The following is a 15,985-nucleotide window of genomic DNA, read 5'->3' on the forward strand; positions in this document are numbered from 1 at the left end:
ACCAAGCCATCTTCACTCATGATGTGGATGGGTCCCATTGTGATGCTATTTGGAAACTCCGAAAGTGAGATATCAGCTGATCTGAAATGAACTCCTGTGTCCCCTTGCCTGTCCCCTGCATGAAGAAAATAATATCTTTTCTTTCTGTTCAACTTGAAACCAAATACAGATGTTGCAATCTTTGTTATTGTTTTCAGATATTATAATTTCCATTATTTTTAACCCCAGCAGAGTACAGGTTGTTCATAAGGCTCTTTGCAGGTATTAAAAGGGAGATTGATAGAACCTTATTGTCGACTCCTCCCCCTTCCCTTGGCTGTTGGTACTTTATCAGGAATACCAAAATAATTACTTGCTATTTGACATTGCTAGGTTCCTGTTTGTTTGCAGCAAGCCACTTTTAGTCTTATCTAAGAGTAAGAAATCATGAAAGGTTGGTTTTTAATCCTGCCTCATTTCTGTTCCAAATGCATGTATGCCATGACATTTAATTTGTAGGTATATAGAGATACCTGTCTTTAGAAGTAGCTTGACATCTTTTAGATTAAAAGGGAAAACAAAATATAAATGTGTGCAATCATGGCTAGTTTGTGGGATAAAGTTGATGGAAGGATGGTGGAATGGTGCAACCAGTACAACTTTCTGCGTGGTCCAATATGGTAGCTGCTAGCAACATGTGAGTAATGCGCACTTGAAATGTGGCTTGTGTGACTGAGGAACTGCACTTCGATTTTATTTCATTATAATGAATTACATTTAAATATATTCATAAATAGCCACATGTGGCTTGTAGCTATCATACTGGACAGCATAAAGTTGATGGGTTGAAGGGGTTGTCTGTAGGAGTCAGAAGGGCTGGGTGATTCTTTACAGATGACAAAAAAAGCGAAACCAAAGGCTCTTTTCATCTTCAATCTACCTGGCTGCCTACAAAAGAGATCTGAAGACCGACCTTATCTACCCATTCCCAATAACTAAACCCTTGTAATTCCACATTCTTTCTCTTTTCTAATTTGTTTACTTCACTCTATCTTTACCAATGGTTTCCATTGTCATTTTTCTCTTGCAGAAACCCAGGCAATAGCATCTGATGGATTTCATGGTCTCTTGTCTTCCTTTCAATCTATCCTCCCCATTGCAGTCACATTCACTGTCCTCAGGATGAAATTCCTGATGACGCTCCAGTTTTCTTAAGATAAAGCTCAAAGTCCTTAGCTTTAATGAACATAATGGTTTTTTGGGTTTTTTTTGCTTTGCAAGTTGTAAAATTCTGGCTACTTCCATGTCAGCTGAAGATAAGTTTTACTAAGGATATTTCTATTTGGAATTACATGCACGCACACATTACCTGTTTAGTATTTAGGGCTTTGAAAAATCTGCCACTTTCTACTCTCAAAAGCATATGCATGCCAGTGCACATAACCATGCTCTGCTTGACAAATCAAATAGCTGCAGGCAACTGAGCCACTCTTTCTCTTTCACCTTTGCTCCCTCACCTGGATGTCCCCACCCCCACCCGCCTTGTTCACCTGGCTGACCCTAGCCTCATTAAAGACTAAGCTTTAGATATTCCCTCTTCTAACAAGCCTTTCTAAGAGTTTGTTAGGTGCCCTTTCAGTGATCTCCCAACCTCCTTTGGAGGATAGGGAGTGGGGCAGAAGGAAACTGTCTTGTAATATCTGCTTAGCTGTTGGTCTCCCTGGTGGTAACGTAGGCACCCTGCGGTGCCAGGGCCAGAACTCTTTCATTCCTTATTCCAAGGGCCTAGTTCGCTGCCTAGATCATTCTGTCTACTCAATATTTATTGAATGAATGAATCTGCCAGTCACATGCTGTCATGTTGGGACTTTTCCAGAACCTCCCATCTTCCCCCTAAAAAAATAAGAAAACCAAACTCTTCATATAAGCTGTAATTTATATACATTTTGTGGAACTAGATAATGCAAAGTTTGGGATACTCTCGTTGTCATTTTTATTGAATCACATCTCTAGTTCTCTACCTAATGACTGCTTAGTTGGCTGATGCCAGCTTCATTAATGGCTGCTGTCTGGTCACAAAAGCATTGTTGGGATGTCATTCATTCAATCAACAAATACTTCTTCAGAATCTGTTATGCATCATAAACTACTCTTGGAGCCGGGAACTTAGAGATAAAAAATGGGACAAGAACATACAAGGTCCCTCCTCTCTGCTACCCCACATGCTAGTGAGAAAAGATAACCAACCAGTCAACAGAGCAACAAAATACTTCCAGGGAGTGAAGGAGCAAATGAAATAGACCAGCCAGGCACAAACTGTGTGTCAGACACTATTCTAAGTGGTTTACATGTATTAATGCCTTTAATGCTCAGAGCAAGCCTATATCTTTCATTTATCCTGAGGAAACTGAGGCACAAAGGGTCAAGTCACTCAAACAAGGTCACAAGTTTTATGAATATTGGAGCCGGAACTTGAATCCAAGTACTTGGTTCCTATCTGTGGCGTGACCACAATGCAGCCCACAGTCATGATCTTAGTTACAAGGGGTGTTTTTGATTAGAAGAACTTTCTGAGAAGGTGAACCCAGCCTTACAGAGAGAGCTTGGGGTTTACAGGGTTCCTGTTGGAGAAAGCCCCAAACAGGTTTGGCAAGTCTAAAGAACAGCAGAGGCCTGCCTCCTGCTTAGGAAGTATTAAAGGGTGGGAATGGGGGTGGGTATAGAGGTCAGAGACAGCCAGAGAGAATACCAGAGCCGACCCACCGGCTTTCTTACTCAAGCTGTGTAGGTGAGTTTGCAGCACCCCAAGGAGGGCAGCCGTCGTCAGGCACATAAACTACTGGATAGCAAGATACAGCGTTCCTCACACTCTCGGTTGTTGATGGACCAATGTAAGATATGAGCTGTAATCCCAGCACACATGTTATCTTAGCCATGTCCGGAGAAACAAACAAATCTCGTTTGTTGGCAGAAGTTAAAGAACTCAACATCCTGTTGCTGATTTTCTTGATGTGATCACAGTAAACCACTGATACGCAGTCTGTAATCTCTGATGAAAGAGACATGGTAGCGAAAGCGAGTCACTTGAAATGCTTTACATTCAAATAAAAGAAGGGGCTGTGGGGTAAACAGCAGTCAGGGTAGGAAGCATGAGCAGCTGAGTTATGATAGAGCTGCTTTCCTGTGCACACGTTTGAATAGTGCATTTTGAGATTACTTCCAGGTACCTCATTGTCCATTTTTATTAGTAATCTGGAAGCCTACGCATGCTTGGTTTGAAATATGTGTGCTAGGGCACGTGTGGCCTGAGCCATCTGACATTCTGAATAACTTTGCAAACTGATCCATGACCCATGACAGACTCATATGTAACTATCAACACCAAATGGAAGTGACCCAACATTTGGCCAGAAAGCCACTTCTGGTCTTCCTGCCACACTGCTTGTAACAAGAAGAGAACTTGCATGACAGTCGGATTAAGCCAAGGAAACTATGAGAGCCTGAGGAAAAAACTTGGAAATCACCACACATATTCAATGAATCCCTCTGTTATATGTTAACGAGTTAACAGCATATGTGTTTGCCTGACATGCTATCTTATTTATGTCATTCTGAAGCTGAATCGGGATGGAGGGTATTAGTTTAATTTAATGCAAATGGTTCTTTGCTATTTCTGCCCCCGGGCTCCCCCCTCCGTCCCCCCGCATCTGTTTGGTATAGTAATTTGGATGCTACGGAAGGCAAGTTTAGTTCACAGAGCAGAAATGTTTACCCATTTGTAGGCTTCTGTAGTATGTTTCTGCATGAAAGCACCAAGTGTTTGCAAACCCTAAGACTCTAGAAGGTAAACAAACTAGGCTTCTGTTCTAACCTTCTAAGAAAGCTATGTTTATCTACCTGCCTCATGCAAACCGTTTAAGGATCTCTTAATGAATGTTGGTCACCAAGCAGTGTGCTTTTCGGGCATTACCTGATATAACCCCAAACAATGCGAAAAACTAGAATTCTATGTTGTTCTCGTTCTACAGATGAGGCAACTGAGGCTAAGAGGGGTAATGCAAGTGGTTCAAGGTTGCGAAGATTTTAAGGTGTGGAGCCAGAATTTGAATCTCAATCCAGACTCAAAATCCCAATTCTTTTCTCTTTGATCAATATAGACTCTTCATTCATAACCAGAAACTTTTTTTTGTCAATAATTACATTTGTGGAGCTAGCACTGTGCTAGGTGATCTGGCAGATAGAAAAGAAGGAAAAAGAAATGTCTCTGATAAGAAGACATGCCTCTTATATAAGCAGTGAATCAAATATAGGGTTGAATTAGGGCAGATGTCACAAAGCCAAATGTCCACAGGCACTAGACTAGGAATGTAATGTGGGGAGTGGGCAGGGGTGGCACGATGGTGATGAACTGAAGAACATATGCCATATCCTTAGGGGACACCACTCCTTAGCTGGTGCCCAAGAGTTGTATATACAAAACAGGATTTCTGAGTTTCTCTTGAAAAATTGGGTGAAATGACAATATTAGGTTCAAATTCATACATGGAAAAAAAGGGTAACACAGAGTTAAACAATAAAACCTACTAAGGGGGAGTGATGTCAGCAAGATGGTGGAGTAGAAGTTTCTGGGGCTTGTCTCCTCATTGAAACATCAATTTGAACAACCATCCATGCATGAAAATACCTTTACAACAGCTAAGCTGAGTGAATTAAAGACTTAAATTTAAGACTGGAAACTGTAAAACTACTGGAAGACAATATAGGAAAAATGCTTCTTGATATTGGTCTGAGCAGTGAGTTTTTGGATGTGACCCCAAAAGCACAGGCAACAAAAGCAAAAATAGACAAATGGAATTGCATCAAACTAAAAAGCATCTGCACAGCAAAGGGAACAATAAACAAAATGAAGAGACAACTTATGGAATGAAAGGAAATATTTACAAACTGTACATCTGGTAAGTGGTTATTAATATCCAAAATATATAAGGAACTCAATAGCAAGAAAACAAATGACCTGATTAAAAAATAGGCAAAGGACCTGAATAGACTTTTCTCAAAAGAAGGCATACTAATGGCTAACAGGGTTATGAAAAAAATGTTCAACATCACTATCATCAAGGAAATGCAAATCAAATCCACAAAGAGGTACCATCTGATGCCCGTTAGAATGGATATTACCAAAAAGACAACAGATAAGTGTTGGGAAAGAGGTGGAGAAATGGAACACTTGTATACTGTTGGTGGGAATGCACAGTCATTATGGAAAACAATACGGAGCTTTCTAAAAAAAAAATAGAGCTACCACATGATCTAGCAATTCCACATATTCAAAGGAAGTGAAATTAGGATCTGAAAGAGATATCTGCACTCCCATGATCATTGCAGCATTACTCACAATAGCCAAGATATGGGATCAAGTGAAGTGCCCATCAACAGATGAGTGGATACAGAAAATGTGGCAGACATACAGAATGGAATATTATTCAGCCATAAAAAAAGGAAATCCTGTCATTTGCAACAACATGGGTGAACCTGGAAGACATGATGCTAAGCGAAATAAGCCAGACCCAGAAAGACAAATGCTGCATGATCTCACTTATGTGGCATCTGAAAAAGCCACACTCATAGAATCAGAGAATAGAATGGTGGTTGCCAGGGACCAGAGGGTAGGGAAAATGGAGCGATGTTGGTTAAAGGTTACAAACTTTCAGTTATGCAGGATGAATAAGTTCTGGAGACCTCATGTGCCGCATGGTAACTATAGTAAATGTTACTCTATTGTATACTCGGTAGTCATCTCTGGCTCTTCCACATCACCTCTGGGAGAGCTTGGGAAGCCCAGTCAGTCTTCTAGCCTCTGTGCAATGGGTGGATGCCACTTGGCGTACTTCATCACATCTCTAACAGCTGGTTACTGGCATGGCTTCCAGCTCCAGCTGTCTTTTTAAAAAATGAATGCTGTCAGTTCTGAGGTAGGCAGGGCAAAGTGGGGTGCAGGGCTTGACATAACCCATCACCACTACAGAAACAAGTATAAACATATGTCTTCCTGATGCTGTGTATTTCAGGCAGCAGGGAATGGAGGAGCATCATTTATTTCAAAAATGATGGCTCCACTATCTTGCAAACATAACAGACATTATTTATGCAGCTCTAGCTCAGTGAGAAGACCCGTGTCAACTAACTGTTCCTCCTAGGAAAATCACTATTTTCAGCAAATGTGTAATAAGCACATAAATCCTTACTCTTTAAACTCGGAAACAAAATTCATTTGGGTAGTGAGAATTGAAATAGCAAGAGACACCAATAATGCATTGATTATTGATTTTCAGATAACAAGGAGTTAGAGTTTTGATAGCCAAGGACTCTAATCTCATGGAATTATTTACCTTGGTTGATTTGATACTGAGAGTTTAGTTTCCATACTTGAATACATACATACATATATATATATGTATATATGTATATGTATATATATATATATATATATATAATATTTAGGCTCTTTAGGAAAGAAATCTGAAGCAAAGATGGCATAGTGGGAGTTGGCAAACTGGATGTTAGCTAATGTGTGGTCATTATATAATTTTCTAGTCTTATCTAAATTTTTGGCATCTTTCACGATCATATCCGATAAAATATAAAGGAAGTGTCAAATTAGTTTATCCTTCAGTGATACAGGAGGCAGAGTGTTCCTACAACTTAGGTCCAGCCAGTTTTCCATAAAATAGATAAATTCTTATGGCTTTTTCCTTCAAAACCTTCTATTGTTCCTTACTATACCAGAGTTTGAATATTATCCTCAGAGGTGATTTGCTCTGATTTTATATGCCCACAGGAATTTGTATAGTCCTTCATTCAGCATGATTTGAATGTCATGCCAATGCTATCTGAGTACCAAGGGCACAACGTCAAGTTCAACACTATCTCTACTTTGCAGGGGTTTACATTACAAGGAGAGGATAAAAGACCCCTTTGATAAGTGCTGTGGCCAAGTACGGGATGGTTAAGGAACCTAATCAAGGGGCATGTAAATCTGAATGATGAATCAGAACCAGGATATAATATGTATATCTGATTAACCGGTTATATGTTTGTCTTCTGTTGCAGAAATGTCCTTAAGTCCATCAATGTCATGCTTGTTTTTATGTCTCCCTTAGTACCAAGCGTGTTGCCTTATTTCTAGCCCATTAATTCCACAAATATTTACAGACACCTACCATGTGCCAAACACTGGACATACGAAAACAAGCACAATAGACACAGCCCTAGCTTTTATGGAGCTAATAGGAGTGACAGACAATAAACAGAAGCTCACTGCTACATGATGGACCATCAAATAATGATAAGGGCTGCACAGAAAACTAAAGCTGATTGACATGGGGAGTGGCAAGGTTTGCTTTGTTTTTATGGGGTGGTTTGAAGAGGTGGTCTTTGGGCAGAAATCTAAACAAAGTGAGGTACCTGGGGAAAGAACATTCTAGACACAGGAAGCAACAACCAGCAAAGGTCCTGGAGCGGGAGCTTGTCTATCTTCTTCATGGAACAGCGACAGAGCCAGTATAGTGTGGAAGATGGGCAGAGAAGCTCCCAGAGTCTGTATTTAGATTGGCCTGGACTGCAATGTGGTTTGAAATCCCTATTTCTTGTTCTAGCACTCATCTTATAATAATATAGCATGAACATGACCTGTTCAAAGGGATGCTTTCAAAAAATAACTTTGGAGCGAGAGAGGGTAGGGATTGCCCACAGGGAGATGAGATAGGAGGCCATTGCTTTATTGTAGCCCTGGGGTGGTACGTAACTAAGCTGGAATAAGAACACAGGGAAGGACAGAGTTAGATGCTCAAGGGATCAATTGTACATTGAAATTTGTCACCATGGCTAACCGCGTAATACCGCATTCGGTAGAATGTTGTTAGGATAAAATGGGAATTAGAGGTTGGGAGCACAAATTTGGTTTCAGAAATTGACATTAAAAAACACAACTGAGGGGCCGGCCAGGTGGCTCAGTTGGTTAAGAGCTCGCTCAAGAGTTTGAGCTCTGAGCAACAGCGGTTCGATTGCCAACCGAGCTGAGCTGCCGCTGAGCTGCCAACAGGCTGTTGGCAGGAAGGCTCAGCTAAAATAAATGAATAAGTAAATAAGTAAATACATACATACATACATACAAACAAACAACTGAGACAGGTACGAGTTATGGCCATCTTCTCGCAGACATTTAGCATGTCCCCCGCTTCCAGAGGATGCTAACATGACGTGAAGGAGGAGGACTGTTAGCAGCAGACACAGCACCAAAGTCTGGAATGATCTAGAGAGAAAGGCTGGCTGCGTGGTCCCATGTGAAGTCCGTGGAAAGTCTGGTTTCTATTAAATCCAGACATGCTAGCTATCTTGACTTGGTTCCTCACAATTAACCACCAGCCATTATGGCAGTCATGTGTTTTCCAAATGACATCCTTCTTAAGCTTTCTTTGAAATGGTCTGCTTCTCAAGGAAAGGCTGGGGCAGAGAGGATTGTGTGACACAAGACTATCCAATAGCTTCTTCCTCAGGTGAAAAAGTCTTCATGACCAAACTGCTGGTAAGGGTCATGAACCTTTGGCATCTGTCCTTCTTGTTGATTGTCAGGACATATTTAACTATTGGAGCGGGAGGGAAGATGGGGTTCTCTTCCTTATTATTCTGTGTGTATCTCTCCTAAAGATGTGTGGAGTGTCTCTGACATACAGGAAGCGCTATGGGTATTGCAAAGCGGAGTAGCCAGCCCTGGCCTGGAAGTACTTGCAATACACTAGAAGGCAGAAAACCAGAGCAATGCAAGGTGAATCTGAATGAGCTTATAATGTCCAGTAAGGCCACATTCCAGAGAGCAGTTGAGCCAGTTATCTCCAGATCCATGGAGAAACTTTCTTAGTGACACTGTTGAACACCCTCCCTTGGGTGTGACGATTGAAAAGCTAAGCCAATAGGATGACACTCTGATTTTTGGGCTACCTGACCCCAGCCTTTATTTCTGGAAGACCCGGATTTATGGCTATCTGTGTTCTTTGGATCCATCTGAAGCCGCAGGAAAAGGCAGTTGATAGAAGATAGAAACTACATTAAGCCAACCAAAAAGTGTTTTGTTCTTAAGAGACATACACCAAGAGTCACTTATTTGGATAGCTACCCTACTTCCCCCCAAAAATCATGTCCTCTCTTGAACCTTTCTTTTCTTGTTTCAGCTTGATTGAACTTTAGTTGACACAATTGTAAGATATTTAACACATATAATGTGATGATTTGAAAACATATGTGTGGAGTGTCTCAATGGATTTCCCCCATTGAGTTAATGAGCCCATTCATTACCTCACATATTTACCTTATTTCTAAATTTTCAATTTATCTATTATGAGAAATATTCAACTCCTGTCTTAGTAAACTTCAATTATACAAGACAGTGCTTCCGGAACTTTTCCTGAATCCTAATGAGATGTGTGTTTAAGGGTGAGGGACGGCTGTGTGGTCAGACAGCCCTGGGATACAGAGAGATTAATCAAAGTGCCCATCAAATTGGACTTTCAAGAGTCAGATGAGATTTTGCAGATAGAATGTTTTGCACAGCGTCTGATACACAGGAAACAATGAACTGTTCCTCCAGGTGGGGGCAGTGAAGGAAGGTGAGGAGAAAAGGAGACTCCCTGGCATCTATTGATCATGATTAAACTCCTTGGATTAATTTATAAACATTGAAACATAGATTGTGACTGCTTATAAAAACTGTGTGCCTGTGTGAGCATTTGTGGGTTTCATTTGTTTGAAATTAATACTAAAATGTATCTAATAGGTCATGGTAAACATGTCAACCATTTTTATATTGATACATTGTTTAAAAATAAAAAGAGCTTTTTAGGAGTGTATGCTCTTCTGAGAATGGGCACAGTCACACATTGGACAGAATTGGCTCATATCATTCAACCTAGTGTGTTGTGAACCGCTGTATCCTGGTCTCATGAGATTTGGGCTGTTGAAGTCATTAAGTGTTTATTTCAATAGAAATGTTAATTAGCCAAATAAGTAAGTTTCATCAGTATGTTATTAATATCTCTTAAGAGCCACTAGAATGGCATAATCGATACCAGTACAGACAGCTGATGGTTTTAAGTGCTTTGAAGAGGGACCTGAGTCGATTCATCTTTCTGTCAATAGCATAAGCCTATGCGTATGGCCATGCTGGTTAATATTGTTTCGGGGCCAACTTTGGTTTGGGTAAGTGAAAGAAAAGGATAATTCATTCTGACCCTACTGGAATATTTGAAGAAGTAGCTGAACATCCCAAGCTAGGGAAAAAAAAACAGCTGACATTTCTAAGAACTTCTGAAGCAAGAGTTTTGACCCTTTTTTCCTAATCTGTCTTGACCAGTGTGACTCAGGAAGCCATAGCGACTCAGTGCATGGAGATTCTACTTGCCTAGCTGAGGTCAGAGGTCGCCTGGGTAAACAGTTTTGCCCAGTGTTTTGGCTGCATGTTCCACAGGCAGAGTCCTCCGTGAGCATCTGTTGAACAGCCTTGGAGTGATCTGCACAGGTGTTCACTGGGAGGAGGCGGGCCTTTACCTGTCCCATTTTAACAGGTGGCCAGCATGGAGCTTGAGTGCTTCAGTCCACAATCATGGTGCATTCTACCATATTCTCCAGAAAGTCTACTTTCCTTGTTTTTCTCCCAGCAGTAACCGTCCATTATTTCTTTTAAGACCCTTTCCCCATGATGCTGCCTCTGGTCAGTGGAGAGCAGGTGGATAAGAGATTGGGTCTTCTGAATGGATGAAGGCTGGACTTAAAGATTTTAACCTGTGGACTTTATGATGAGAAGTTCATGGGTTCCAAAGGGCCATTTAAGAGGAGCAGTCTAGTGATTTCCTTTCCACCTGCCATTCCCATCCCCATCAAAACAAACCAACAAGCAAATCAAAACTGAAACCTGGAATCTTGGGGTTAAGCAACTCTGTCAGGTAGAAAATTCATGATTTCTCCTCTGTCTTTTAATATCTTCAGTTATGTTTGTAAGAATTTCATGAAGATGTCTCTTTTAAGGTCTTAAGGCCATATTTTAGTCCTTTCATTGTTTTTCTCAATAAACAGAATATTTATGCCACTTTCCAGAATTTTAGGTCTTTTCAGAGGGGAAAATCACAATACAAACACACTTAGAAAAAGGCACGACTTCTCTGATTTGTTCTCTCAAATCACCAAATATAATAACGACTACAGTAAACATGCATTGAGTGTTTTCTCTGTGCCAAGTACTGTTCTTAGCACTTTAAAAGTATTAACTAATTTAATCCTCTAAAAATGCTCTAAGGGAAGTGCTATTATTATTCCTAGTTTACAAATCAGGGACTCTAGTATCTGGGAGGTTTGTGAACTTCCCCAGGAGATAAGGGAAAGGATGAAAGGGCCCCTTTCCCACTACAGAACAGCGTTCTCAACCTGTGGGTCACGACACCTTTGGGGGTCCAACGACCCTTTCATAGGTGTTGCCTAAGACCATCGGAAAACAAAGATATTTACATTACGATTCATAACAGTAGCAAAATTACAGTTATAGAGTAGCAACAAAAATAATTTTATGGTTGGGGGTCACCACGCCTTGAGGAACTGTATTAAGGGGTCACGGCATTAGGAAGGTTGAGAACCGCTGGAATAGAAAATACTTCATGGCTGTACTAGCTTCATGTCCCCACCTCACCAGACTGTGAGCAATTTGGGGATACTGACAGTAGCTGATTAAATTTGGATTGACTGGGCTTTTCAGGTTTTTGAAAGAAGGTTACTGTGTATATGAATCTGGAAAACATAAATCTCCTTCTAAATCATATTTCTATTGTGAGTCCCATTGATGGTAATACCGATTTCAATGAATAGATGGGAAATGTCAGATTTTTGTTGACATAGATATTTTGGGGGGTTTTTTTCTCCCAAAGAGATTTTTTCCCCCTTTAACAGTAATAGGGAATCCTGAACACATGTTCTTTTCTCAAAATCTATGTCCATAGGTGAGAACCTGTCCAAGTTATCTATTAAACCATTTTGACATATGTAGATACAGATGGCAAAAAGTTCAACTTCAATTTCTTAGAATTGTGTGCTTTATAGAGAACTGAGGATGTTATCAGTGTCGGTATGCTCTTGGAATAATAAAATCAGATTTTGTCTCCTCAGCCTGATCATTGGCCTAGATGGTTCTGCTTGTTCTTACCTGGGACATGGTAAACCATTTTTTATATATTCTCAAGTCTCTAATTTCCTTTAGAACAGTCACTGTGGCTCTATTTTTTATGTTCATATTTATGGAGCAATTCACAGTTTAGCACTGTGCCTGATAAATAGCAATTATTTTTTAGTGCTATTGTTTGGATAAAATAATCATTTAAAAAAAAAAGAATGTGATATCTTGACTGACGTCACAATATTTTTTTTTCTTGGTGCTGTTTTTGGAGATAGGTTAAAAATTAAAACGTGCAAAACAATGGCCTTATTCAATTATAATATTTTAAATTATTTGATTACTGATAACCACAGATATATGCCTTTGCCAGCATTTCTCCAGCCAGCCTCATGGGAGCTACTTTGTTGCTCTGTCCCTTAGTCTTGACTAAAAATAGAAATGGAATAACAGATACTGCACATGGGGTTCTTTATTATTATTTCAAGGTATTTCTTTAAGATGTATTATCTCCCTTGAAGCTCTGGTTCACTTTTAGCAAACATCATTAATCCATGAAGCCTTTTAGTTTTTGATAATTTAACAGGTCTAAGTGCCGGGATACGAGTCACTTAAGACATGGACGCTGCCTTCAGGGAGCATACAGGCTGCCTAGTTTCCATTTACCTTCAAGGCTATTCAGTCTGAACTTTTTAAAAAGCATTGTGCTTTCACACCACCACTTAATTCATCAACTATTTCTGGAATCTGCCATCTCCCTTTTTTTCTGTTAAATCTAAAGCCGTTGATTGCATTTAATTATGACCTATAGGGAGGGCTATTTAAAAAGGAAATTGAAGGGAATTTCTTCAAGTGTGATTTAGATCTGATGTGACTCCTTTGAGAATTATTTTGGCCATTGAAACCTAAAAACTGCTAACAAATAAAACATAGTGTCTCCTTTTTAAAAGTATAAAATGGTAAAATATGAGCTGAATAAAACATTGACTCCTGGTCAGTATACATTAAATTTTTAAACTTAGCAGCTAAGTTAGATGACTCAAGACTTTTAGGTCTTTAAAATTGCAGAAGATGGAACACTTATTGTGGGAGCAATATTGTGAGCCGATACTTCAGTCCAGAATGGGGAGCTACCAAGTCTGGCTCCCCAGGTCTTCTGAGGAAAAGGTGGCCCCTTGGGTGGGGAGTTGAGGACCGCGCTCAGCTTGTGGCGCCCACGTCTTCATGGACTTGGGGCCTTTCCTTCTCCAGCCTCAGGGAAGCCTCAGGGTGCCCTTGTCTCCATCCCCTTCTTAGCAGGCCCCTGGGTCTCTGATTCCCTACTCTCCCTCCCTGGCTTCGTCCCTCCTTAGTTCCGGGTCGCCCATCTTTCAGGTCCATCTACGCTTCCCCCACATGACCCAGGAAAGGGCTTCTGATGTCCGTGAAAATGCCCGTTCCTCAGAAAATCATCACATCGCCTCCCATTCTAAAACTAGTGGCCCCATTCTCCTCATCCTTTCCATTATTTTCTCTCCTAGAACCCTGCTTTTCTTCTTCATGCTTTACTCGCAGGAATAGTTCAGACCCGTTTGTGATCTTGTGTACTCCCTGCTCCCCCCGTTTAATGAGAAGCCACATGAGAGCTCGGGTCCACCTTGCTCACCACTGTGTAGCCAGAAGGTTGAGTGTGTTCCGTAACTCAAAATGCTCCTACAAATAAACAGATGACTTCTTTTGGATGTACTGGGTTTATATTTTTAAACCATAAAATGTATTTATTGGGTTAGCCCCTAATGTTTTCCACCAAACGAAACCCCCAAAGAATATTTTTCTCCCATAACCTCCAGCACTGTAAAAATCCTTGTTTTGTTATAAAGAATTATTCTCAATGTTTGTCCTTGTCACTGTGAGCTGAAAAATAGAGGGCTGTGTGGGCCCAGTGTGTTTGTCCCATGATAGGATGATGATGATGATGACGATGATGACTGCTTTCTCGATACAGAAGTGTTCACTCTGCATTGAGTTGTCTACTGTTCTCATGAAACAGGGAGAGGAAAAAAAAGAAAGCTTCCAAACCGGTTAGCCCAGTTACGACCCTTACGTGGTTTAAGCCTTTGATATTAGTTTAACCAAGTAAGGAAGTTAGTAAGGCTGGAGGGCTTTCGTGGATAATGCACTATTTTTATTTTTCTCTTAACTGTTCACTCTGTCTGTTGGAGACTGTAAATGGTGTCTTTTGTCTTCACGCAGCTTGAAGAGGTGAGGGCCCCGCTGAGGGAATGGGGGACCTGAGTTCTCCCGGTGCTTCCAGCTGAGATTTCCTCACAGGGTAGCTGTCAGGTTTAAATCAGGTATTGCGTGGAGCACTCTGGCTGTGCTCCTGTCATGTGGAAAGGGTTCATGGTTTTGTGAATTTGAACATGTCACTTCGCCGCTCTGGTTCCCCCTGCTGTAAGGGGGGAGGAAGGATGCCGGCAAGCCCTCAGCATTCCCTCCACTCTGAGCTCCTTCAATTCACGTATACAACAGATGTTTGATTGGCTGATAACGTGTGACATACACCTGGGATGACAGTGTGGCTCTTGCCATCACAGAGTGCGCATTGAAATTGTACCTCCGAGGTGGCGGGCAGAAGGTTGCATTTTGTTGGTGTCTTTCTTTGAAGACAGGCTACAGCAAATCATCTGTGGCCTGAGATCATTTGGAAGTGGGGGTGGGTAGTGTTAAACAGGGTTATGAGTACAGCTTCTCTAAGGAGATGGTGTTTAAGACGAGGCACAAGCAATGAGCACCAGAAAGCCAAGCAAATCGATGGGAGAAGATTGCGGGAGGAAGAAGTGTGTGCAAACTCCACTAAGAGAGGGCAGGGGAGGAAAAGTCATTGTATCTTTATCCTTTGTTAACCTAAAAATAAAAAGCCGCAGAGAGAGGCAACAGGCGTTTATTTAAGAGCACAAAATTGCAATCTCAGGGCAGATTCAGGCAGAAACCCAAGCCGTGTCCTGATTACAGGGTGAAGACAAGGGGTTTTTATGAGAAAGGAAGGGAAATGATTGCACGAATAGAGGAAAGACATTTCTGACCGTGCTAACAAGTTAAGTTATTCTTTAGCTGTACATGGCTGATTACTGATTCTATCTTCAGAAAGAGTGTCCACCATCAACAGTCGTTGTGGTTGGGCGGTCTGTTTTCCTGTTAGTTTTACAAACAGTTGTTCGTAAGACAGTGTTGCTCTGGCCTGGTCCAAAGGTTATTTTGCCCAGTTTAAACTTTTCAAAGGTTCAAGGAGTAAGACATGCAGCTCCTCTGGAATGGCAGCTCTGGCTCTATTAGGCCAACTTTTCACACCTTCTAGGTTCTTGGCTGAGATACCTCTGGTAATAAAAAACAGATTTCAGGTGGTGGCTGGGGCCATTTTGGCAAGTTTTCCTGGGTATCTCCCATGTAGACAGGAGGTATACATGTTATTAAATGTCTGTGTGTTTTTCTCCTGTTAATCTGTCTTTTTTTTGGTTTTTTTTAACAAAGGGGTCTCAGCCAAGAACTTAGGAGGATAGAGGGAAATTTATTTTTTCTCTCTGATAGTGCCAATCCTAGCTTTCCCACTGACTGTCTTACCCTCAGTTTTCTCATCTGTAAAATGGGGGTGATGACAATTGCAGCTGGTCATGGTGCAGATCAACTGAGATGATACGTGTCAAGCATTTAACATGGCACCTGCACACAGGGAGTAGCCAATCAAAAGTTGCTGAAACTCTACACCTAAAAAAGGGATACATGGAATCATTCTTGTTTTCTTTGTGCTTGGCTTTTTAG

The 15,985-nt window shown here is 41.0% G+C and overlaps 1 protein-coding gene across 5 annotated transcripts in view; it reads left to right on the top strand.

The window, feature by feature from the left end:
• The window catches only part of ADAMTS18 (ADAM metallopeptidase with thrombospondin type 1 motif 18), a 144,134-nt gene that overhangs the window by 60,824 nt on the left and 67,325 nt on the right, over positions 1–15,985 (top strand). The window lies entirely within an intron of this gene.

The sequence above is a fragment of the Hipposideros armiger genome, unplaced genomic scaffold (assembly GCF_001890085.2).
Source record: "Hipposideros armiger isolate ML-2016 unplaced genomic scaffold, ASM189008v1 scaffold_102, whole genome shotgun sequence".
In the NCBI taxonomy this organism is placed as follows: Eukaryota; Metazoa; Chordata; class Mammalia; order Chiroptera; family Hipposideridae; genus Hipposideros; species Hipposideros armiger.